Below are 26,028 nucleotides of genomic sequence, written 5' to 3'. Positions count from 1 at the left end.
GTGCAGACACTGATTCGAAGAAGGAAATGAACATTAGAAAAAAATAGGAAATATGGCAAGAATACTGAGCATGATCGAGTGATAGTGGAATGGTTTGGGCATGGGTCGGAGTGATGGAGAAGACTTCGTCAGGTAGCATGATAAGGAATCAGGCTCAGTTTTTCCACAGAGAACTTAAATTAGTACATGAAAGTGATTACGCTGAACGATAGTGAGTCAGAGATGTATTGCTGAATTATACGTGACCTCCATTAATCCCTAGTCAATTATTATATGTGACATATGTAACCGCAGGTAGTTCAGCAAAATGGTTAGTCTCACACACACACACAACACACACACACACACACACACACACACACACACATATACAAAAGCACAAACACATACACACACACACACATACTGTACACATACACACATACATATACTATATATATATATATATATATATATATATATATATATATATATATATACTATATATATATATATATATATATATTCAATCATTCATTCATCATCCAATCCTACTTTGCCCCATGAGAAGTGTAGGAGCCCGGGCCTAGACAAGTTGGTCCTGAAATTCAAGATGAGAGTGGCCAGCCTCACTCATCCCTGAGTGGCATTACGTGAGCAATAAACCCCAGCCAGCCTTCATCGGCTCAATCCGATTGGAGCACCGTAATTACCCACTGAACCACCAGGCGCCAAAATTGGATATACGGTTACCACCCAGCGTAGTAAATGGTTTCCTGATGTACAGGAAACCATTTCGCTTGTCACTCAGTGTAGAGTCATAGAAGGAAGAGAAAAGATTGAAGGAAAAGACAGAAGAGGGAGTATAAAGTCACCCGTAGGCGGAAGGACGAGGAAAGAATGAAGGAAAGAAAGACAGGAGAGAATGGAAGGAAAGAAGGATGGAGGAGAGGAAAGAGCAGACACCCAGGAGCAGCACTACATCGAGTGAGTGGGTGGTGGGCGTCCCCACCTACTATATATATATATATATATATATATATATATATATATATATATATATATATATATATATATATAAGCGACCCCCACTTTAAATAAGACCACGCAATGAAAATTCGCTTTAACGAAAATCGCGTTTTACTACCCTTTGCCCGCCTAACTAGCGCCAAAATTCTCTAACGATTTTTGTTACCGTGGGCAATTTTAAACCGAGCGCTCTCTGTCAGCCGATTCCACTATAGCACCACCAACGGAGAAAACGCGCACCATTCACTCCCGCCCTACCATCTAAAATCGTACAGTTACTGGACGTCGCCACCAACATGTTCAACAGCTGATTAACTCACTGATGTAAATGAGGTAATGTCATTCCCCATGTCAAACCTAAACAGCACTGTTAAATTTAAGAAAAGAAAAGTCAGTTAAAGTATTACTTATGTTTTTTATATAGGTTTTTTGTACGTTAAATCGTATATGTGGTAGTAGATTAAGGGTTGGAGATAAAATACACAAATGCTGATTCAAATTGAAAAAAAAAAAAGTTAATACGGTTGGATGGGGGAAAATCGAGGTCCTGGAACCAAACTTCATTTAACCCATGTTATAATGGGTTAACACAACGAAAGAATCGCTATGTGAACGTTTTTTCAGGAACGTAACCTGTTGGTAAAGCGGGGCCTCTTGCACACACACACACACACACACACACACACACACACACATATATATATATATATATATATATATATATATATATATATATATGTATATGCGGACAGAATTACGAGAGGGGGCTTGAAATTTCCTCTTACCCCTGACTAATTTATCGTGCGGCCACAAATGGCGTTGAGTGAAGCGTGTGCTCGCTTGGACTCCTTAAACTGCATGCCTTGGTGCTGATCCTTATTTTTTGTTTGTCTCGGGTTATTTTACTTATATTTAGCTTTATCTATAGTTTCTAAGAAAGATGCAAGTGTCAAAGGCGGTGTCAAGTGTGAACACCAATCTGTAAGATGCAGGTGTCAAACGCGGTGTCAAGTGTGATCACCAATCTGTTTCAATAATCAAACCTCTTTGGTCGTGGTTGGTTGTCCGCCAAAGTACCGCAATGACCCAATTGCTCAATAACCCAATACAGCGATGCATGGGAATTAATGTTAATTGTTTCAGAGACCACTTTTTTTTTTGCCTAATACCTGAATAATAATCCAGAAAAGATTGAAGTGGTTGGCTCAACAATATTTGCACCGATTCTACCACTCTCTATTGTAGGCCAGACGACCCCATGCCATTTTCTCCTGATTAGCTTTGTGAGCCAGCATTGCTATCAGTTATTTTGTCTCCATACGAAATTATCACAACTAACAATTCTTAATGAATTTCCGGCCTTGTGAATTCGACACGTAACATTTCTCGTTCTTTTAGTTAAGTTTGTCTTTATATACCATAATGCCATTTCTGTTTATTTTGAATTACTACCACAATCAAATCAAAAGCTTATTTCATCACTGGTATGTACTAAGGCATTTTATAAGTGAGTGTGGAGTGCATAAAGCGTTATTAACGCTTTGGGGTTGCTTGCATGTGGAAACGAGTCGCCGCGAGGCACGTCGTTACTATTTTAACCGATACGTAGCTGTCCATGACCTACCGCACTGACCGCTGTATCTTCAATTATTTTCACTCTCCTCTATGGTGAGAATGGTGTAGTACCAGCTGTTTGAGGGTATTTAATACAGTAAAAAAAACAATATTTTGCTGAAAACAAAAACAAAAATGCAGGATAAGGTAGCATTGTTGAAAAAACTGGACCGTGGTGATCCTGTGAGCAAGTTGTGTGACACATTCGTTAACTGTTCATGATAAAGAAACAAGGGGAAAAATACTGAAATTCTGTGCAGACACTGATTCGAAGAAGGAAATGAACATTAGAAAAAAATAGGAAATATGGCAAGAATACTGAGCATGATCGAGTGATAGTGGAATGGTTTGGGCATGGGTCGGAGTGATGGAGAAGACTTCGTCAGGTAGCATGATAAGGAATCAGGCTCAGTTTTTCCACAGAGAACTTAAATTAGTACATGAAAGTGATTACGCTGAACGATAGTGAGTCAGAGATGTATTGCTGAATTATACGTGACCTCCATTAATCCCTAGTCAATTATTATATGTGACATATGTAACCGCAGGTAGTTCAGCAAAATGGTTAGTCTCACACACACACACAACACACACACACACACACACACACACACACACATATACAAAAGCACAAACACATACACACACACACACATACTGTACACATACACACATACATATATATATATATATATATATATATATATATATATATATATACATATACTATATATATATATATATATATATTCAATCATTCATTCATCATCCAATCCTACTTTGCCCCATGAGAAGTGTAGGAGCCCGGGCCTAGACAAGTTGGTCCTGAAATTCAAGATGAGAGTGGCCAGCCTCACTCATCCCTGAGTGGCATTACGTGAGCAATAAACCCCAGCCAGCCTTCATCGGCTCAATCCGATTGGAGCACCGTAATTACCCACTAAACCACCAGGCGCCAAAATTGGATATACGGTTACCACCCAGCGTAGTAAATGGTTTCCTGATGTACAGGAAACCATTTCGCTTGTCACTCAGTGTAGAGTCATAGAAGGAAGAGAAAAGATTGAAGGAAAAGACAGAAGAGGGAGTATAAAGTCACCCGTAGGCGGAAGGACGAGGAAAGAATGAAGGAAAGAAAGACAGGAGAGAATGGAAGGAAAGAAGGATGGAGGAGAGGAAAGAGCAGACACCCAGGAGCAGCACTACATCGAGTGAGTGGGTGGTGGGCGTCCCCACCTACTATATATATATATATGTATATATATATATATATATATATATATATATATATATATATATATATATATATAAGCGACCCCACTTTAAATAAGACCACGCAATGAAAATTCGCTTTAACGAAAATCGCGTTTTACTACCCTTTGCCCGCCTAACTAGCGCCAAAATTTTCTAACGATTTTTGTTACCGTGGGCAATTTTAAACCGAGCGCTCTCTGTCAGCCGATTCCACTATAGCACCACCAACGGAGAAAACGCGCACCATTCACTCCCGCCCTACCATCTAAAATCGTACAGTTACTGGACGTCGCCACCAACATGTTCAACAGCTGATTAACTCACTGATGTAAATGAGGTAATGTCATTCCCCATGTCAAACCTAAACAGCACTGTTAAATTTAAGAAAAGAAAAGTCAGTTAAAGTATTACTTATGTTTTTTATATAGGTTTTTTGTACGTTAAATCGTATATGTGGTAGTAGATTAAGGGTTGGAGATAAAATACACAAATGCTGATTCAAATTGAAAAAAAAAGTTAATACGGTTGGATGGGGGAAAATCGAGGTCCTGGAACCAAACTTCATTTAACCCATGTTATAATGGGTTAACACAACGAAAGAATCGCTATGTGAACGTTTTTTCAGGAACTTAACCTGTTGGTAAAGCGGGGCCTCTTGCACACACACACACACACACACACACACACACACACACACATATATATATATATATATATATATATATATATATATATATATATATATATATATATATATATATATACACGGACAGAATTACGAGAGGGGGCTTGAAATTTCCTCTTACCCCTGACTAATTTATCGTGCGGCCACAAATGGCGTTGAGTGAAGCGTGTGCTCGCTTGGACTCCTTAAACTGCATGCCTTGGTGCTGATCCTTATTTTTTGTTTGTCTCGGGTTATTTTACTTATATTTAGCTTTATCTATAGTTTCTAAGAAAGATGCAAGTGTCAAAGGCGGTGTCAAGTGTGAACACCAATCTGTAAGATGCAGGTGTCAAAGGCGGTGTCAAGTGTGAACACCAATCTGTAAGATGCAGGTGTCAAAGGCGGTGTCAAGTGTGAACACCAATCTGTTTCAATAATGAAACCTCTTTGGTCGTGGTTGGTTGTCCGCCAAAGTACCGCAATGACCCAATTGCTCAATAACCCAATACAGCGATGCATGGGAATTAATGTTAATTGTTTCAGAGACCACTTTTTTTTTTGCCTAATACCTGAATAATAATCCAGAAAAGATTGAAGTGGTTGGCTCAACAATATTTGCACCGATTCTACCACTCTCTATTGTAGGCCAGACGACCCCATGCCATTTTCTCCTGATTAGCTTTGTGAGCCAGCATTGCTATCAGTTATTTTGTCTCCATACGAAATTATCACAACTAACAATTCTTAATGAATTTCCGGCCTTGTGAATTCGACACGTAACATTTCTCGTTCTTTTAGTTAAGTTTGTCTTTATATACCATAATGCCATTTCTGTTTATTTTGAATTACTACCACAGTCAAATCAAAAGCTTATTTCATCACTGGTATGTACTAAGGCATTTTATAAGTGAGTGTGGAGTGCATAAAGCGTTATTAACGCTTTGGGGTTGCTTGCATGTGGAAACGAGTCGCCGCGAGGCACGTCGTTACTATTTTAACCGATACGTAGCTGTCCATGACCTACCGCACTGGCCGCTGTATCTTCAATTATTTTCACTCTCCTCTATGGTGAGAATGGTGTAGTACCAGCTGTTTGAGGGTATTTAATACAGTAAAAAAAACAATATTTTGCTGAAAACAAAAACAAAAATGCAGGATAAGGTAGCATTGTTGAAAAAACTGGACCGTGGTGATCCTGTGAGCAAGTTGTGTGACACATTCGTTAACTGTTCATGATAAAGAAACAAGGGGAAAAATACTGAAATTCTGTGCAGACACTGATTCGAAGAAGGAAATGAACATTAGAAAAAAATAGGAAATATGGCAAGAATACTGAGCATGATCGAGTGATAGTGGAATGGTTTAGGCATGGGTCGGAGTGATGGAGAAGACTTCGTCAGGTAGCATAAGGAATCAGGCTCAGTTTTTCCACAGAGAACTTAAATTAGTACATGAAAGTGATTACGCTGAACGATAGTGAGTCAGAGATGTATTGCTGAATTATACGTGACCTCCATTAATCCCTAGTCAATTATTATATGTGACATATGTAACCGCAGGTAGTTCAGCAAAATGGTTAGTCTCACACACACACAACACACACACACACACACACACACATATACAAAAGCACAAACACATACACACACACACACATACACATACACACATACATATACTATATATATATATATATATATATTCAATCATTCATTCATCATCCAATCCTACTTTGCCCCATGAGAAGTGTAGGAGCCCGGGCCTAGACAAGTTGGTCCTGAAATTCAAGATGAGAGTGGCCAGCCTCACTCATCCCTGAGTGGCATTACGTGAGCAATAAACCCCAGCCAGCCTTCATCGGCTCAATCCGATTGGAGCACCGTAATTACCCACTAAACCACCAGGCGCCAAAATTGGATATACGGTTACCACCCAGCGTAGTAAATGGTTTCCTGATGTACAGGAAACCATTTCGCTTGTCACTCAGTGTAGAGTCATAGAAGGAAGAGAAAAGATTGAAGGAAAAGACAGAAGAGGGAGTATAAAGTCACCCGTAGGCGGAAGGACGAGGAAAGAATGAAGGAAAGAAAGACAGGAGAGAATGGAAGGAAAGAAGGATGGAGGAGAGGAAAGAGCAGACACCCAGGAGCAGCACTACATCGAGTGAGTGGGTGGTGGGCGTCCCCACCTACTATATATATATATATATATATAAGCGACCCCCACTTTAAATAAGACCACGCAATGAAAATTCGCTTTAACGAAAATCGCGTTTTACTACCCTTTGCCCGCCTAACTAGCGCCAAAATTTTCTAACGATTTTTGTTACCGTGGGCAATTTTAAACCGAGCGCTCTCTGTCAGCCGATTCCACTATAGCACCACCAACGGAGAAAACGCGCACCATTCACTCCCGCCCTACCATCTAAAATCGTACAGTTACGGGACGTCGCCACCAACATGTTCAACAGCTGATTAACTCACTGATGTAAATGAGGTAATGTCATTCCCCATGTCAAACCTAAACAGCACTGTTAAATTTAAGAAAAGAAAAGTCAGTTAAAGTATTACTTATGTTTTTTATATAGGTTTTTTGTACGTTAAATCGTATATGTGGTAGTAGATTAAGGGTTGGAGATAAAATACACAAATGCTGATTCAAATTGAAAAAAAAAAAAGTTAATACGGTTGGATGGGGGAAAATCGAGGTCCTGGAACCAAACTTCATTTAACCCATGTTATAATGGGTTAACAACGAAAGAATCGCTAAGTGAACGTTTTTTCAGGAACGTAACCTGTTGGTAAAGCGGGGCCTCTTGCACACACACACACACACACACACACATATATATATATATATATATATATATATATATATATATATATATATATATATATATACACGGACAGAATTACGAGAGGGGGCTTGAAATTTCCTCTTACCCCTGACTAATTTATCGTGCGGCCACAAATGGCGTTGAGTGAAGCGTGTGCTCGCTTGGACTCCTTAAACTGCATGCCTTGGTGCTGATCCTTATTTTTTGTTTGTCTCGGGTTATTTTACTTATATTTAGCTTTATCTATAGTTTCTAAGAAAGATGCAAGTGTCAAAGGCGGTGTCAAGTGTGAACACCAATCTGTAAGATGCAGGTGTCAAAGGCGGTGTCAAGTGTGAACACCAATCTGTTTCAATAATCAAACCTCTTTGGTCGTGGTTGGTTGTCCGCCAAAGTACCGCAATGACCCAATTGCTCAATAACCCAATACAGCGATGCATGGGAATTAATGTTAATTGTTTCAGAGACCACTTTTTTTTTTGCCTAATACCTGAATAATAATCCAGAAAAGATTGAAGTGGTTGGCTCAACAATATTTGCACCGATTCTACCACTCTCTATTGTAGGCCAGACGACCCCATGCCATTTTCTCCTGATTAGCTTTGTGAGCCAGCATTGCTATCAGTTATTTTGTCTCCATACGAAATTATCACAACTAACAATTCTTAATAATGAATTTCCGGCCTTGTGAATTCGACACGTAACATTTCTCGTTCTTTTAGTTAAGTTTGTCTTTATATACCATAATGCCATTGTTTATTTTGAATTACTACCACAGTCAAATCAAAAGCTTATTTCATCACTGGTATGTACTAAGGCATTTTATAAGTGAGTGTGGAGTGCATAAAGCGTTATTAACGCTTTGGGGTTGCTTGCATGTGGAAACAAGTCGCCGCGAGGCACGTCGTTACTATTTTAACCGATACGTAGCTGTCCATGACCTACCGCACTGGCCGCTGTATCTTCAATTATTTTCACTCTCCTCTATGGTGAGAATGGTGTAGTACCAGCTGTTTGAGGGTATTTAATACAGTAAAAGAAACAATATTTTGCTGAAAACAAAAACAAAAATGCAGGATAAGGTAGCATTGTTGAAAAAACTGGACCGTGGTGATCCTGTGAGCAAGTTGTGTGACACATTCGTTAACTGTTCATGATAAAGAAACAAGGGGAAAAATATTGAAATTCTGTGCAGACACTGATTCGAAGAAGGAAATGAACATTAGAAAAAAATAGGAAATATGGCAAGAATACTGAGCATGATCGAGTGATAGTGGAATGGTTTGGGCATGGGTCGGAGTGATGGAGAAGACTTCGTCAGGTAGCATGATAAGGAATCAGGCTCAGTTTTTCCACAGAGAACTTAAATTAGTACATGAAAGTGATTACGCTGAACGACAGTGAGTCAGAGATGTATTGCTGAATTATACGTGACCTCCATTAATCCCTAGTCAATTATTATATGTGACATATGTAACCGCAGGTAGTTCAGCAAAATGGTTAGTCTGGCAAGGTTCTGGAAGCAAGGGTGCTGGAAAATCAGTATTGTACCTACACACACACACACACACACACACACACACACACACACACACACACATACATACATATATATATATATATATATATATATATATATATATATATATATATATATATATATATGTGTGTGTGTGTGTGTGTGTGTGTGTGTGTGTGTCTAATACTCAAAAATTTTCATAGCGACTAGCCTTCTCGCTATGTTTCTTATAATCTCTTATTTTATCCCTCTTGCAGTTTGTCATTGTACTGTTCTCTTTCACAGTTTCTCAGAGTAGGTTCTTCTATCACTCATGATCCCTCATGATGACTCATGCTACAGCTCATATTTTCTCAGGGCAGTTCATTCTCTCAGTATTTTTCACAATAAATTATACGATCTTTTCTCACAATATCGATGATACCTCAGTCTCTCACAGTTCATCTTGGTTATTCATAGTATTTCTCACTGACGATTTCTCAGGGTCACTCATTCTCTCGCTAACCTTCTCACACACCCACCATCCTAATTTCACTCAGTTCTACACACAGAATTATCCCCAGTCACTGCCACATACTGATTCTGCTTCGCTCTCGTAGTTCCCATGGTAATTAATTCTTAGATTCTCTGAAGGTAACTTATTCTTTCATAATCTTTCACAGTAAATCGTTCAGTCTCACATTCACACTTTTTCAGGGCAGCTCATTTTCTGACTCACTCCTTTTCTCATGGTCACAAATTCACAGTCTGTCATACTCACCTCCCTAATTTTCCTTCACTTCCACTTATAGAATCTTCTTGTTAACTGTCACGCACTCATTCTGCCTTACACTTACAGGTTATAATGGCAACTCATTCTGTTTTATTCCTAGTTCTCACAGTAGCTTGTTTGAAATCACTCACAGTTACTCATGGGATGTCCTTTCTCATTCACATTTTTTAGGCTGTTCTGACAGCTTCTCAGGGTAACTATTCATACTTTTCATTTGCTCAGGTTTCGCTTGGAAACTTTCTATCTTTTCTTATGTTTTTCATGGTAACTTATTCCAAATCCTAACAGTTTTACAGTCATTCATTCATGCACATGAGTCATCACATGTGAAGCGCATATATTAAAGAAAAAAATTGTGCAGATGATTTTACTTGTGGAATGGTGCCAGAATTTCTGCCCTTTTTATGAGTGTCTGGACATTGACTGGACACATTCGTCCTTAATGCCCAGCAGTCCTATGTGTCACACATCTTTACATGGCTCCACTTCGGTGCTAATACCGAACGTTCATATTTAATACCTGCTAGGGCTGTCTCACTCAGGATTTGTGTGATAGTATTAATGGGGGTGTTTTACAGCATATCGATGAGTCTAGTGGAAGACCAGGAAAAGCTATTTGAATGATTCTGAAATAACTGTTCCCTGGCTCATCCCGGGATCAATCTCCCTTTCAGGTATTAGACCACTTCTCACCACACCTGCTCACCACCCAAACATTCACAGCCTTTTACACATTATTGTCCTTTCTAAGCCACCGCCAAAATTCGGGAACCGCCTTAGAAATTAGCCCCCACTCTTTAGTCCTCGTCAGGAGCCGAAACAGTTTGCGTTGTCAATTCCTTGTCCTTCCTGCTGAAATAAGTCTTACGACAGGAAATTCATTGTACGTATGTTTGTGAATTTACTGTAGGTCGTAGTTATGCAGTTGGTTGCCATTTAGGGATTCTTTTTACTGTTAAGTCCACAGTCATTTACAGAAAAGTTGCGTTACAATATCCCATTGCTTTTTATTAAGATGATTTGCTAAGTTTCTTCTGAATTATATATTACTAAGTATGGAGAAAAATTAAATATTTTGAAACACATCCTTGACTTCAGGAACCACCGTAAAAGTAAGACCCGACTCTATAGGCACCCGTCAGGAACAGAGAAAAAAAAAATAATACCGGAGGTGTGAGGCGGCCTACTCCACCCCCAAAAGGTCATTGTAAACACTTGCCGCGCTGACGAATGGCGGACCTTGGTTCCTGTTGACACTCTTGTTTTTTTGTACTTGAATCTCGTTTTCGTCGGTTCGAGGGTCATTCAGAAATTCAGGAACCTAACCTGTTCACTAAAATGTTTTTTTTTTATTAATTCTTGCTACCGTCAAATTACTGCATTCAAGTTGGGAAAGGACCTAAGTAACGAAGTGGGTTAACCCTTTCAGTCAGATGACATTTTTGTCTGTGTGCAAGACGCCATGCTGCCGAGCGCGATGCAGTGCTGTCTGCCTCTTGCTGAAGAAAACTTCGAAATAAGCCTTTACTGCTCTCAGACCATTAATTCTACCTCACTCATTTTCACAGTGTATACTTTCATTGCCTCTCCTCACCCACCACCACAATTCCAGCTCTTTCCTCCCATTCCTCTCCCCCCCAGACCCATTCCTTCACCTCCCTAGTCACACTTGAACTCCTAGAGTATATTTTGAAATAAACTTTCACAGCACTCAGATGACTAATAATAGAACGTTTATATTCATCTTCATATTCCCTCCTTCCAACAATATTCTAGCCCCTCCCCCCATTTGCTTTGCTCACCACGCCCATTTCTTTACTCATGGTAGTTTCATAGCGCGGCGCAGGTCATGTGGTCGATGGACGCACTTTGTATCAAATTTTTGCTATTTGCAGTAGACAGTAAAAAAAAAAAAAAAAAAAAAAAAAATCATACTGGCGGTTTTATTGAAGTCTGAAATATGTTTCTTAATCGGAATAAAATAGTATGATACCAACTGGAATATCATGAACCAGAACACAAAGTACCAGTTGCGGGGGCTTCAGTGCGCTTAGTTTATTGCCCTTGGTGTGGTGTGATGTGATTTGTTGTGTGGTATGGTGTGGTGTGTTGTGGTGTGGTGTTGTGGTGTGGTGAGGTGTGGTGTGGTGAGGTGTGGTGTGGTGTGGTGAGGTGTGGTGTGGTGTGGTGTGGAGTGGTGTGCTTTGTTGCAGTGTGATGTGTTGTGTGTGGTGCGTTGTGTGGTGTGCTGTGCTGTGCTGTAGGGTGATGTGTTGTGGTGTGGTGTGGTCTGGTCTGGTTTTGTGTGATGTGGTGTGTGGTGTGGTGTGATGTGGTGTGTTGTGTTGTGGTGTGGTGTGTTGTACTGTTCTGTGTTATGGTGTGGTCTGGTGTGATGTGGTGTGGTATGTGGTGTGTGATGTGTTGTGGTGTGGTGTGGCTTCACAAAAGTAGCTTACGACTATGGGAGTATAACACCTCGCTTCCTAAAATCTTTAGTGAGGGACTGACGACCAGAGCCGCTTCTAGAGATATTCCCGCATCTACAAAGAACTTATCAGGCAGTAAATGATTTATTTGGTATGTAGATGTGTCTAGCTAGAAATGATTTCATTCATATATCGATCCTTACCGTTTTAATAATAAATTCGGAAGATCCTACTTACCCTCTTCACGACGTGGAAGTGGTGGTTGTTAGTGGTGACCATCATCCATTCCCTTGCTGAAGTGCTGCCTACTTCTTTGTCACTGTTAGATTTCTCATTCTGTTACAATCCTCCTCTCTTCACACTTCTCCCTCTCCAGCCAATTTAATTTTTTCTTTTATTACCTTTCTTTCCACTTCAGGTGGCACTTCTCAAAGAGACAAGCCTAATGGTTTCTCTGGAAACCATTCACAACGCTGAGTGATAACCATATAACCAAATTACGGGGTGCTGAGGAGCCTGCTATGGTGTCCCTGCTAACTGGGTGGAGAGAGGCAAGTGCAGTGTCCATCCAGGAACCAAACTTCCATACTTTTCCCCGCTCCTCGCCATGGCGAGGCGATGTCATCTGCATGAGAACTTCAGTTCACTTCACGGGACGACCTTGCAGGGGCGGTTGCTTGCCTATGGTTGATGGTTCTGCTCAGTCAGACAGACCAGGGGTGATCAACAACAACTAGTTGTATTTTATATTTTATTCTTTCTTCCGACAGACGATCGTGTTTAATCTGAGGTAGACTTTTTCAAACAGAGTGGTTTGATGAAGGCTTCATTAACCTCTTCAATACCTGGGGATTTCCTTGATATGATAAAAACTCTCTGCTAGTGGCAAGAATATGATATAATGACATACCCTGATACCGACAAATTATTAATTCTGATGCTTAACCTCTGCACTACGGAAACCACTTCCACTGATAAATTAGGTGGTAGCAAGAACAAACAAACAAATAAAGATTTGCAATTTTTCCTGTGCATTCAGATAAAACATGGAAACTGCATACCCAGTCCTGCCATATGTGTGCCGATTTCTTTGAACTCCGTGCTCACATTCCCTTATTTCTAATGATTTTTATTTTTGGGAAGGGGCTGACTCCCCCAAGAATCACTGGGGGGAGAGGGAGGTGAGGCTACCAAATATTACATGACGGATGAGAGTTCGCCGTACAATATGTACTGATATATCAAAGCCATATATGTCGTCCATACACCAATTCTGATAATTTTTTATTTGGTGAGGGGGCACCCTTAATGGTAATGGTGGAAATCTTTATATAGTGGAAGACATTATCAAGGAACCATAAGAGTTGCCTGAGAAGTGTCGATGAAATTCATGTACTCAGTTTCCCCTATTTCTGATCGTTTTTATTTTTGAGAAGGGTCGACCCCCCAAGGGTCATAGGGGGGTCATTCGCCCAGAATATCACATGACGGATGAGAGTCCATTGTACAACATGTTCTAATATATCAAAGCCATATCTGCCCTCCTTTAGCTATTTATGAAAATTATTTACTTAGTGAGGGGGCTGATCCCCCTAAATATAATGGTTGTAAACTGTACCGTATATAGTGCAAAACCTTCCCAGTAACCAGCCGAACTCTCCTGGTAGGTTTCATTCAAATCCATCAGATAGCCTAGGAGGAGTTAAAGCACACACACACACACACACACACACACACACACACACACACACACAGCCTGAAAAGAGAGCAATGGTATAAGGCACGTTACCGAAAATGATACCGTCCTGATTCGCAGGACTGATAAATAAATAAATAAAGGGACTAATGTAGAATGCTTTAGTCCATTTCAGTTCTAGACGTCCTTTCTAAGGCTGATATATGTGTTTAGAGGTAGGCTGGCAATGTGATTCACATGAATAAGGCGTCAGTGTAATGAAGGAGTTAAGATTTACATTAAGAAGGTGCAATTAACTTCTTTACACACTTTTATGAGCTTTAAGATGATTTTGGTCAATCTAGAGGAATGTCTCGTACTGAAAGGGTTACTTAGAGCCATATTTGAGCCCTCCGATTTGAAATCTTTCCTGAGCTGAATGAAATTATCTGGTAACTCCAGCTGTAAAAGAAAATAGACTTCTTACTACAAGAATTAATCCTCAAAATAAATTCCCCACCTCTTATAGTTAAGTATTTTTATGTTAGTCGAATGACAGATACAGACGCATATTTGTCTATCGTTTATCTGTCTACCTATATCTATCTGTCTACCTGTCTGTATGAGAATGCAAAAAAAAAAAAAAAGGTTATGGAGAGGTGCTAGAAAGCCATGTAAGCCAACGATAATAAACATCATAAAAGGCAAGCCAGGCAAAGGTAGGATGAGTCATATTATATTTAAAGCAGGTGGATCAGCACGCAGACGGCATTTATTTATTTATGTATTCATGCAAGCAAAACGTTAATGGCAAGATTTTCAACATATTATGTGGAAATGGAAAAGCCGATGCGGCGGAGATGCTGTTTGAGTAATGCACTTTGAAGGAGAAAACTATTAACCCTGGGGCTCCTGCGACTCACACTTACCTGAATAAAGTGGTGTGGCGTTAAGTGAAATAGAGTAATAGAGATTTTCCGGCCATAAGAGGGTTAATGGTGCCAGTATTAACATTCTCTCGCTCCTGTGCTTACTTTCAACAGAATATAAATGACTGGCGTTGGCTAGAATACTACAGCTGTCCCGACCATACGAGGGTTAATGATCTCAAGTTCATTTATTCATTCAGGTAATTAAAATCGTCAGGTGTTAGGTGGAATGCATTACAAGGGAAGACATGACCATGATAGAATTAAATGGAAGACTTACCAGTATATTATTTGGAAATGGATTAACAGTTAAGGTGGAAATCCTGTTTGAGTTAGTCGTCTTGGAGATGTGTAATATTAAAATGAGCACAACAAAATATATTATAGGGAAAGTGATGAAAGAGTGAAAAGAAAGAAATGAAAATTGGGTACATGACGGAAATGAAAAGTAAAGAAAAAAAAAGTTATTAAAAAGTAATGTGGGGTTATGAAGGGTAAATTGAGTTAGTGACGAGAAGTATTTGTAAAAAGAGAAATAAAATGAATAAGGAGAAATTTAAAGCAGTGTAAACATGAACAAAGAAGACACCTAAACACTTTAAGTAAGCGTGAGAAAAGAAGGAAAACGAAGTCAGGTGAACATCAGAAAATAAGAGACAAGTGTTAGGAAATGACCATAAGAAAATAAGAAATAGACAGTAGTGTATGAGAACAAATAAAATAAAGATAATAAAGAGAGGGTAAGAAATCAACACAAAATGACATATACAGTAGGGTGAGAATAAAAATGTGATCTAAAAGACAATACTGTTCAGTGAATATTGGAAAAAAGGCCCACGCAAAAATTACCTATCCATCTATAATCCGTCTTGCAGTGCTCCATCAGGAAAGTAAGGGCCCAGTGCTAGGCTGGTCAATGCAGACATTTAAGCAAAGTGTGACCAGTCGCCCTTCCCCTGGTGGCGTTTTGTGAGTTGAAAATTCCAACCATTCCTTGGACTAAAGGAAAGTATCGATACGAAATAAATCATTAATAATAATAAACCGGTAAGTTGGAAAGACAGCAGTAAAATAAATGTAACAGGAAATTTACTCATAGCAGAAAACTGAACATAGTAATTGAAATTTAAGAGTCGAGTCATAAAGATCCGGAAACGCTAGCCACCTCCAGCATACCACGTGACCCGTTTGTCTGCATCATCAGCTGATCCAGCCATGACGTCACGCCGCACCCTCCCACCTACACGCAAACACCTCACATTGCTGTGTTTCTTGTAATTGTTTTCTTTCTTATATACTAACTATTTTAAATTCTTTAATCTCGGGGGGGGGGGTTATATTTTATTCTTGGTGCTATCGGACGATAAAACTCAGATTAGCGGTGTAGTCAGGTTTCCAGAATTTTGGGCCAAGATGGGACCAACTTTTTTTTTTGGGGGGGAAAGGAGGGGTCCACTAGGCCTGTTATCTGAGTGAGTAAACTTAGTTTCAAATCAGTTTCACAGCACAGTACGTATACTTTAAATAGTCTAAAATTTCAAATGAGGCCAATACAGTCGCCAAAGGCCTGACTATAGTCGCGGCGCGCGACTCTGAGGTTGGTATTATAGTGCCCTGACAACCTACCATTCAAAAGCGTGTCTGATTTCGTACATAATATGAGACGCATGTGATTCTTGTATACAGTAATATGTTCGTGTATAATAATATTCGTGTATAATATATTCGTGCATAATAATATAATTCGTTTATAATATGATACGAAATTGGACGCATTTTTGAATGGTAGGTTGCCAGGGGACGATAATAACAACTTCAGAGTCGCGCGCCGCGACTATACTAGGACTGGGGAGGGGGGCTACGTCACAATTAGCAGAGCCCCCCTAGGAAAGAAGCTAATGAAATGCACGGTACAGTAAACATATTTTAATTCCCATTTGAAAAAGGCTTATCCAAAAGTTAGTAATATTTTCTATAAATACCAAGAGTAAAACAAACGAATAAGATCGAAGGTGTCAAATTCCTCTCAGCCTCCATCCTGAGGACCACGCACCTCGCACTCCTTTTATTTTTTATAATTGTTTAGTCTGCTCCTTCTCAAATGCTTCATACTTTCACGATCGTGACGGCTCTGTTATTAGGATGATTTGTAAGTTGTTCCTGGGTTAACTGTGAGTGACAGCTGACTGTACTGGCATATAATTTTGACTCATTATGGAAATGACGAAGGAAACTGATGTCATTCAGTGGACGGATCGAGGATGATTCCAGTGTAATGAGAAAAACATTTTAGTAAAACATGTTGAAGTCTGTATATATATATCTATATCTATCTATCTATCTATCTATCTATCTATCTATATATATATATATATATATATATATATATATATATATATATATATATATATATATATATATAATGGAGAATGCTTTTCCTTTTGTCTGTCTCTCTGTCTGTCTGTTTTCAAAGGAAATCGAGGGGCTGCATACAGAACTTCAAACAGCTCTGGAAGGTATAACGTTTTCCGGCGAATCTAGATGTATACATTACAGTTTTAAAGTGGCACCCCTGATGGCCAAGATTAGAACTAATTCGGAATAACAAAATTTGCATGGTGGATGGTATCCATTTACCGCAGAGTCTTTTAGTTCTACAACCATATTATTAGCAGCTACAACGGTTCATAGGGGTAGACAGACTCGTCGAGTGGGAGGATTGATGGGTGGGTTGGTAGTGGATAATAGGTCCATGGGGAACACATCCCTTGGGAAATGGGCCACAAGAGAAACATAGGTTCAGTGGGCAAAATGACACCCTGGGGGCCTTCGTTTCATGAGAGAATAACCATCCAGAAACCCAGGCAACTCCGGCATGCACGATCATTGGGTTTCACCCAGACAACGCCTGGTATCCCTGCTAGTAACCTACATTTAATGCGTATTCAGCTGATACATGTTCAAACAGATGTACTAGCGTGGTTAATGTGTCAGGTTTGGTAGTCAGCACCGTATTCTAGGGGGCAAACTTCTTAGTACCTCTCTCTCTGAGAGATTTATGTTGCATAGTATACACCCTGTATTCCTCTTCAGTTTTCCCGAGGCAAGCTGTGTCATTACTAGAAATACATAAATATTATACTAGAGAAAATTAAAGAAATCTGGTGTGCCGCCAAGAATACAACCAGTTGCCAGAGATATTCATCGTTTTTTTTTTTTTTTAATGTTTCCGACTCTGGGCATATGCTTTACAGCCTGCTCCCAAGCCCAGTAGTCCTCCTACATTCCATACACTTCTACATGTCACCACTTCGACGCTAACACCCACCGTCCGTATTGAATACATGCTATGGGTGTCTCATACCGGACTGGTGTATTCGTATTAGCGGAGGTATGTTTACACGTCGGCAGGTCTTCTGGTAGATCAGTAAAGTTTGTTTTTATGAAATTCAGATCCTTAAACTGTTCCTTGCCCCAGCGGGGATTTGAACCTGGGTCCAGTAGGACTGCAGTCCACCTTTCTACCGACTGAGCCACCGTATGCTTAGAATTTCAATAGCGACGCGGATGTCAAGCCAACCTAAATTTCGACGGACATTAACGGAACACGTACGGTATTTCTATAGGATGTGATCAGCCTACAGTCCACTTACAGAGTACTGTTCGCAGTGATACAGAGGCCACGTACTGTATGTTCTGTCCTGGTCACATGTTATAGAGGTTATCGTAAAATTATGGGGACCTGCCTTCTTCACGGTGTAAATTTTAAACACACGACGAATGGTTCTTTAGAATTCAAAATATCAAAACTAACCGACCCTCTGTCTGTCTGTCTGTCTGTCTCTCTCTCTCTCTCTCTCTCTCTCTCTCTCTCAGGAGATATAACTTTACCAACCTAATTTATCCCAAGGAGATCTGTTGTGTGTTTGTGTTTTTCTACCTCCCTCTGTGTCGGTGACTTGAGAGCCTATAGAGGGATGGAGGAAAAGAAAGGAGGGAGGCAGGAAGAAAGAGGAGGAAAGAGGGATGATGACAGACAGAGAGTGAGGGAAGTTACACGGGGAAGAAAGAGAAAAAGGAGGGATGGAAGGAAGGCAGAGAGGAATATAAGATGCAGAGGAGTAAAAAATGAGGGTCAGAAGGAGGTGAAAAAGAATGGATTATAAAAGATAAGTAGGAAGGCGGGAGGGAATATGAAGGGAGGAGGGAAAGGAGGCGAAAGGGAAGGTTGGAAGGAAGGAGGTGGAGGGAGGGAAGGACTGGCAAGGAGGAAAGGAGGGTAGGATCTAGGGAACTAAGAAAGAGGTAAGGAGGGACAGAAGGGAGAAGGGGGAGAGAGAAAGAGTGAGAGAGAGGGGGAAGAGGAAAGGAGGGAAGGCACTGGCAAGGGGAGACGAAGGGAAAGAAAGAGGAAGAGGAGGTGAAAAAGTTGGGTCAATCGCAGAGAGAGAGAGAGGGATGGGAAGAGAAAGGCGTGGAGGATAGTAAGATATGCAGGGAAGGAAGAACGGATAGAATAAAAGATTGAAGGAAGGATGGAATGAAGAAAGAAAGGAAGGCAGGAAGGAGAGAAGGAACGGTGCTGGAGAGACTAAATGAAGGAATTAGGAAGGATGAGAATGAAGGAAGTGAGGGAAGGGAATGGAACACGGGCAGAGAGGAGGGACCTTGGAAGGAATGAAGGAAGACAGTAGAGAAAGAAGGAGTGAAGATGGTTAAGGCTGTGTATGGATTGAAAAATTTGATATAAGAGAAAAAAAATGGATGGAAAAAAAGAAGGAAGGAAAGGAGGGAAAAATGGAGGAAGGAAAGAAGGGGAGGAAGAGAAGTGAAAGGAAAGGAAAGATATATAGCACGCTAGCAGAAAAGAAAGAAGGAAGAAGGAAGGAAGGAAGAAAGGGGGGAAGGAAGGAGAAAGCTCTAAAGGAGACGTATGGATTACTAGTTGTCTGTATGAAGTACTTGAAGGAACCCTACTGACCAGTTACTGTACAAAGTCAAGGGCAAACTGAAGCCGCTTTGTGTCAGTGTTTTTATTATTGTTGTTGTTGTTGTTGTTGTTTTGATTGCCAGAAAGAGGTGCATACGGACTTGAACACACACACACACACACACACACACACACACACACACACACACACACACACACACACACACACACACACACACTTCCTGTGGCGCCAACTTGACCCCAACCCGAGTAACTGTTTTTACTGGCCTGAAGGCCGTATGTGACAGTGTCACCAGGGAGAGCATCCTTGGTAAGCTAAACAGAGTGGGAAGCTGGGAAAAAATAATTTTGGTCTGAGGTCATTTCACTGATAGGTACTAAAAACGAGAAGAGGTAGAATGGGACACGGTAAGAGAGGCGGGAAGGAAAAGAAAAATGGAGGGAGGGAGGGAGAGGGTAGAAGGTGGGCGAAGGAGAGTGAGTCAGGGGGTAAAATTAATGGTGTGGTTGGAAGGTTGGAATGGCGGTGGGATGAAGGACGACTGGGCAAGGGGGAGGGAAACAGGCAGGTCACTGAGCCGAGGGGGGAAGAGATGATGATGATGGGGAGGGAGGCGGAGGGTGAAACGAGGAGAGGGAAATGGAGGAAAGAGAAGAAAGGGAAGTGAAAACAGAAATAAGAGGGGCAGAAGAATTAAAACAGAGACGAGGGAAGGTAAGAAACTTGAGTGAGGCAACATAGCACAGAAAGCAGAGAAAGACGGAGGAAAGTGTGTGTATATATATATATATATATATATATATATATATATATATATATATATATATAGATAGATAGATAGATAGATAGATAGATAGATAGATATGCGCAGAGAGAGAGAGAGAGAGAGAGAGAGAGATGATGATGAAGATGATGATGATGTAACATTTTTACATCTTCTCACAAATGAATTTATTCAACTTGTGAGATAGCCCATTATAGTGAAAGGGTAAAAAAAATCTTTATAATTATGTATTAACATCGCACAATATTAAAATCAAAAGCGTAATAAACTGCATACTCAATGACTGACAGACGCCCGACAGCGAATAACTTCTCGTAAAAAGGAAATGCTACGTTGTTCAGATTAAGGACATATTATTAGAAAATGTTTTCGCATTTTGACAGCACTCCGACAGCATTTTAAGGACGAATGAGTGAAGTGTTACGTCACCGTCAGAGGTGTTTTTATAGCACTGAAAGGATGTCTTGTACTTAGTAACCTACTAGTGTGTTCTTGTTCGGTGAGGCTTACTACCAGCTTTTATGCCAGAGTCGTTCCTAATTTCTGCTTAATAGAGATTCCAACATACAGAGCATGCTGTAGCTTGAGTACCATTTGTTGAGTACCCTCAAGCTACAGCGCTCCTTCTCTCAATAACTTGCATGGTCACAGAGTATAAAGCTGACGATGAAAACATCATTCATAAAAATGTCAAATGTACAGATGTGAACAAAAGCATCACGCTAATTATACTCGTATACTAAGCTATCTGCAAAACCTCCCAGCTACTACTCTAGAACCGCCCTGTCGCGAAAAGTACTCCCATTGAAGAAGATCACGTCATCTACCGACATATTTTCACAAGTGAGGAATGTGGGCTAATTGTCAAGACGTCTCACATGTCACCTACAGAACAGATCGGTAAAAAATCACGATACAACTATAGTCACAGCATCTCCTTCACCCGGCGTCACCTCTTACGAGGTCCTGAAATAATTGATCGCGAAACAGACCCTCGTAGACTCGAGTTCTGGAAGCACTCAATATTTCCGAACTGAATACTGCAATCAACTCACAAGTAGACGATTTACAAATCCATCCAACACACAAAAGATCACATAGATCTGTGGGCTAACTCATTCCACTACAGAGATAGCTCCACACATTCCACCACACGCTCTTTGCCGACCAATCATGCGCTAACACTTGTCGGCATCCACGATATAATGAATTCTCGCTCTTCCCTCCATCATATTAGTCTGAGGATGTTGCCAGGAAGGAAAGAAACGTTATCAAATACAGCAGCATTTGGACAGTTACTCAGAAGTCTAAATGAAAATCAACATTGCTTAGCCCGACGCATCAAAAGCACTTAGCAGAAATTGAATAATGCAGAAACAGCAGTTGCATTATATTATGATGTGGCAGGGGTAAACCGACTCTGCTGTCGGGCCCTGCTGCGGATGTCACTGATTGCACTGCGCAGTTGACCCTTGTGCGGTGTGGTGCGGCGAGGATCTGTCCCTTCTCCCCTTTGGGGCTAAGATGCGAATGAATGTGTTTGAATGGATGAGTAAATGGGGAGTGTGTCGTCCTGTCTCGGCTACCTCCCTTTCCTTGGGGGAAGCAGCCTAGGTATATATATATATATATATATATATATATATATATATATCCAAAGCCACTCCAACACAACAGTTACACTTACAGGCACTTCTCACCCTGCATACTGTACAATCTCTACTATACAGCCTAAGCCACTTGGTAGAGATACATTGGCAGTATCGTCCCCACTTCGGTCGGGATAAGCCGGTCCTGCAGTGGATACTCAAACGGCTGATGATGATATATATATATATATATATATCTATATATATATATATATATATATATATATATATATATTTATATTTATATATATATCATCTCAGCCGTTTGAATGTCCACTGCAGGACCGGCCTATCCCTATCGAAGTGGGGACGATACAGCCATTGTATCTCTACTATGTGGCTTAGGCTGTATAGCAGAGATTGTATGTAGGGTGAGAAGTGCTTGTAAGTGTAACTGTTGTGTTGGAGTGGCTTTGGATGTGTGTGTAGTCTGTGGACCAAGTGTAATCGGCCGCGCAAGCCGACTGGGTGCAAGGATACGACTGGGTGCAAGCATACTTTATAGTATGCGACATTGGTTCAGCCACAGCACCCCTTGTGTCCGCCAATGCAGTACGTAGCCGGAAGAACTCTCCCAAAGTTTATTACCCTGGCGGGGCGCGAACCCTCGTTCTTCACACTTTACCACTGTACCACAGAGGCTCCTTATATCTATCTATCTATCTATCTAGCTATATATGTAAATCTCTCTCTCTCTCTCTCTCTCTCTCTCTCTCTCTCTCTCTCTCTCTCTCTCTCTCTCTCTATATATATATATATATATATATATATATATATATATATATATATATATATATATGACAGCCTCTCAGTGCTGTCATCACCTCTGACACCGACAAAACACTTCACTCGTTCTTTCTTAAAATGCTGTCAGAGTGCTGTCAATATGCGAAAACTATCTGTCTATTGCCAGATGCCTTAATCCCGTAAGGGGTGGATCACAAACAAATTGCCACCATAGCGCCATGTTCCTCACCTTTCGCAGCCCTCCCCCCAGCTCACACCCCCCACTCTCATATACTTCCCCACTCCATCCCTCCACCTCATTCTCGGCCTCTCCCTCCCTCTCCCCCATCCTCCTCATACATATACTCTCTTCTCGTCAGTCTCTTGCTCTCCATCTTTTCCATATAACCAAACAACCTCGGTGTATTTATTTCTCCTAACGCTTTCTATCATGTCCACATCCACACAACAATGCTTCATAACATCTTCATGTGTCATACTTTCTCTCCATGTAACTCCACATGCTCCTCTCAAATAACTCGTTTCCACTGCTCTTACTCTTGGCTTGTGTCCTTCCAACAAGGTCCAAGCTTCATTTCCATACGTTAGAGTTAGTATCACAATACTGTCCCTATTTCTTATCACTGCTTTCAAAGAACCAGCAACCTTTCTTCCCTGTTGTATCTTTTCAAGCACTTCATCCTCCAAACTTCCATCCTTACTCATCACACTACCCAAGTACTTAAATGCACTCATCACACTTTCCACTACTTCATCATCCAACTGTGCATTCAGTGACTCCATTTCTCTCGAAGAACGTAACTTTACCCTTCCCTACATTCACCTTTAGCTTCCGTTTCTTACACACTCTTCCAGACTCCGATACCAAGCCTTGCAGTTCCCCTTCGTCTTCACCTAACAATAAAGCATCATCTGCAAACAACAGAACAGGAAATTTCAAAACGCTCCCCTCTCTCATTGGGGCCACTTCAACATCCACTGCTCTACCTTGTATCTCTTTTATAACCCCATCTATATACAGGTTCAATAACCATGAAGACATGACACATCCTTGTTTCAATCCAAAATTCAGATAGAAAAATCATGTTCACTATCCACACGCACTGCAGCCTTAACACCCTTATATTCTACATACTCTTCATGGCATTCAACAAATTCCTATTTACTTCGTGTATTTTTAATATTTTCCACGTTCCTTCTTATTCTACTCTCCAATCCATGAAAGCCACATACAACTTCTTTCCCTTCTCTAGAAACTTAAGCACTTAAGACCTAAGGATTAATATCTGATCTTCACAACATCTTCCCTTCCTAAAACCTCCCTGTTTTGCTCCAGCAAAGTCCTCTGTTATTTCCCTAACACTGTCCATAAGTTTTCTACCATAAATTTTTCCCATTACACCAAGAAGACAAATGCCCCTATGATTACCACATGCTTCTTTTTCTCCTTTTCCTTTGTACAGGGGAATAATTATACCTGACTTCCAATCCTCCGGGACTCTGTCTTTCTTCCAGGCCAATCTGCACATCTTCCATATCCATCCTACTATACTCTCTCCCTAGTGCCTCAGCATTTTATCACACACTCCATCAATCCTGGGGCTTTCCCCATTTCAACTTTTTTCATTGCTTCCACTACTTCCATCCTACTGAACTCTTCCTCCCTTCTCATGTCCCACCTTCTCCCGGCAATTCCCCAGCCACTTATACTTCCATTACATTCGTTCTCTATGTTTAGTAATTACTTAAAGAGGTCTCTCCATCTAATCACCTTTTCTCCCTTCTCCACTATCAATCTACCATTTTTGTCTTTCACTCCTCTTCTAACCTCTTTATCACCCTGACTAACTCTCTTTACCCCGTTCTAGAACCTTTTCCTACATTCCCTCAACTTTACATTCAAATTCCTTCTAAATTCGTCATCCACTCTCATCTTACTCTCTCTGACTAATCATTTCACCTCTTTCTTCCTCTCAACATATATAATTCTCTGTTTCGTCTCTCAACTTCCTCCATGCTTCTGCTTCCTGCCCATTCCCTATATGTTTTCTTTTTTTGTGTCACAGCTTCTCTTATCTCTTCATTCCATCATTTTTTGTTCCTTGCACCCTTTTTTGCCTTCTCGTCACTCCACACGCCACCTCACATGCTGCACAGATTTCTTCTGTGAATACTTTGAACACTCCTTTCACCTCCCCCATTTACCCAAAATCATATTTACCCAATCGCTCCTCCACTTCTCTCTTATATTCTGTCATTTATCTATCCTCTTGCAACCTTTCTACCCTCCTTGCATGGGCTACTTCCTCCTGCCCTTGTCTGTTTCAATTCATCCATCGCATTTGTACCTTTTACTTTCACCACAACCAAGTGGTGGCCAGAAAGTCCAGCCCCTTAACCTCTGTATGCTCTTGCAACTATATCATACCTTCTCATTCTCTCATCCACATGCACATAATCAGTCATTGCCTTCCGTTTTTCAGTTTACCACCCACCTTTCTCATTACTCGCCATGTATACCTGTAGATCATTTTGTGCCTAAAGTGGTTTTGGCTATCATCGACTCCCTCCTCGTACAAGTGTCCGCTAGAACACTGCCATGCTCAATTTGCTCATCCACTTCTGCAGGCACACTCGATTCACCAACTATCCATCCATCATCACATTCCCTACATTTTCATTCATATCTCCAGTCAAAAGCACTCCATCACTTCTCTCAAAGTTTTCGATGCACGCTTTCAGATTTGCCCACAACTCTCCTTTCACTCTGCTTGCACGGTCTTCTGTTGGATGATATACACACACACAGTTGCCCACGTTTGTATTCCAACTTCCAGTCTTACGTACAAAGTCCTTGAACTAACTGATCGATACTCTCTTATATTCTCCTTCCATCTCTTGCACACAACAATACATACACCTTCTTTTGCCCTCTCATTCCCACCTTCCCCGCACGTATACCCCATCCATATCCCCGCTCTCTCACAGTCTCATCTCTTCATTTAGTCTCAGTCAGTCCACATATGTCCACTTTTGCACCCTCAAGCACCTGGACAGTCTCTCTCTTTCTTTTACCTCATCATTCGCACCCTTTGCATTCCATGCTGAAATCCGCACCACGTCCTTTGCACTGTCCTGGGTCGTCATTTTCAATAATATGCCCTTAATCTGAACAATGTAGCATTTCTTTTAT

Source organism: Coenobita brevimanus, chromosome 103 (genome assembly GCF_032717465.1).
Source record: "Coenobita brevimanus isolate Jiangsu-jjx chromosome 103, ASM3271746v2, whole genome shotgun sequence".
Taxonomy (NCBI): Eukaryota; Metazoa; Arthropoda; class Malacostraca; order Decapoda; family Coenobitidae; genus Coenobita; species Coenobita brevimanus.
The sequence above is the reverse complement of the archived record's forward strand: the minus strand, read 5'-3'. Positions refer to the sequence as shown.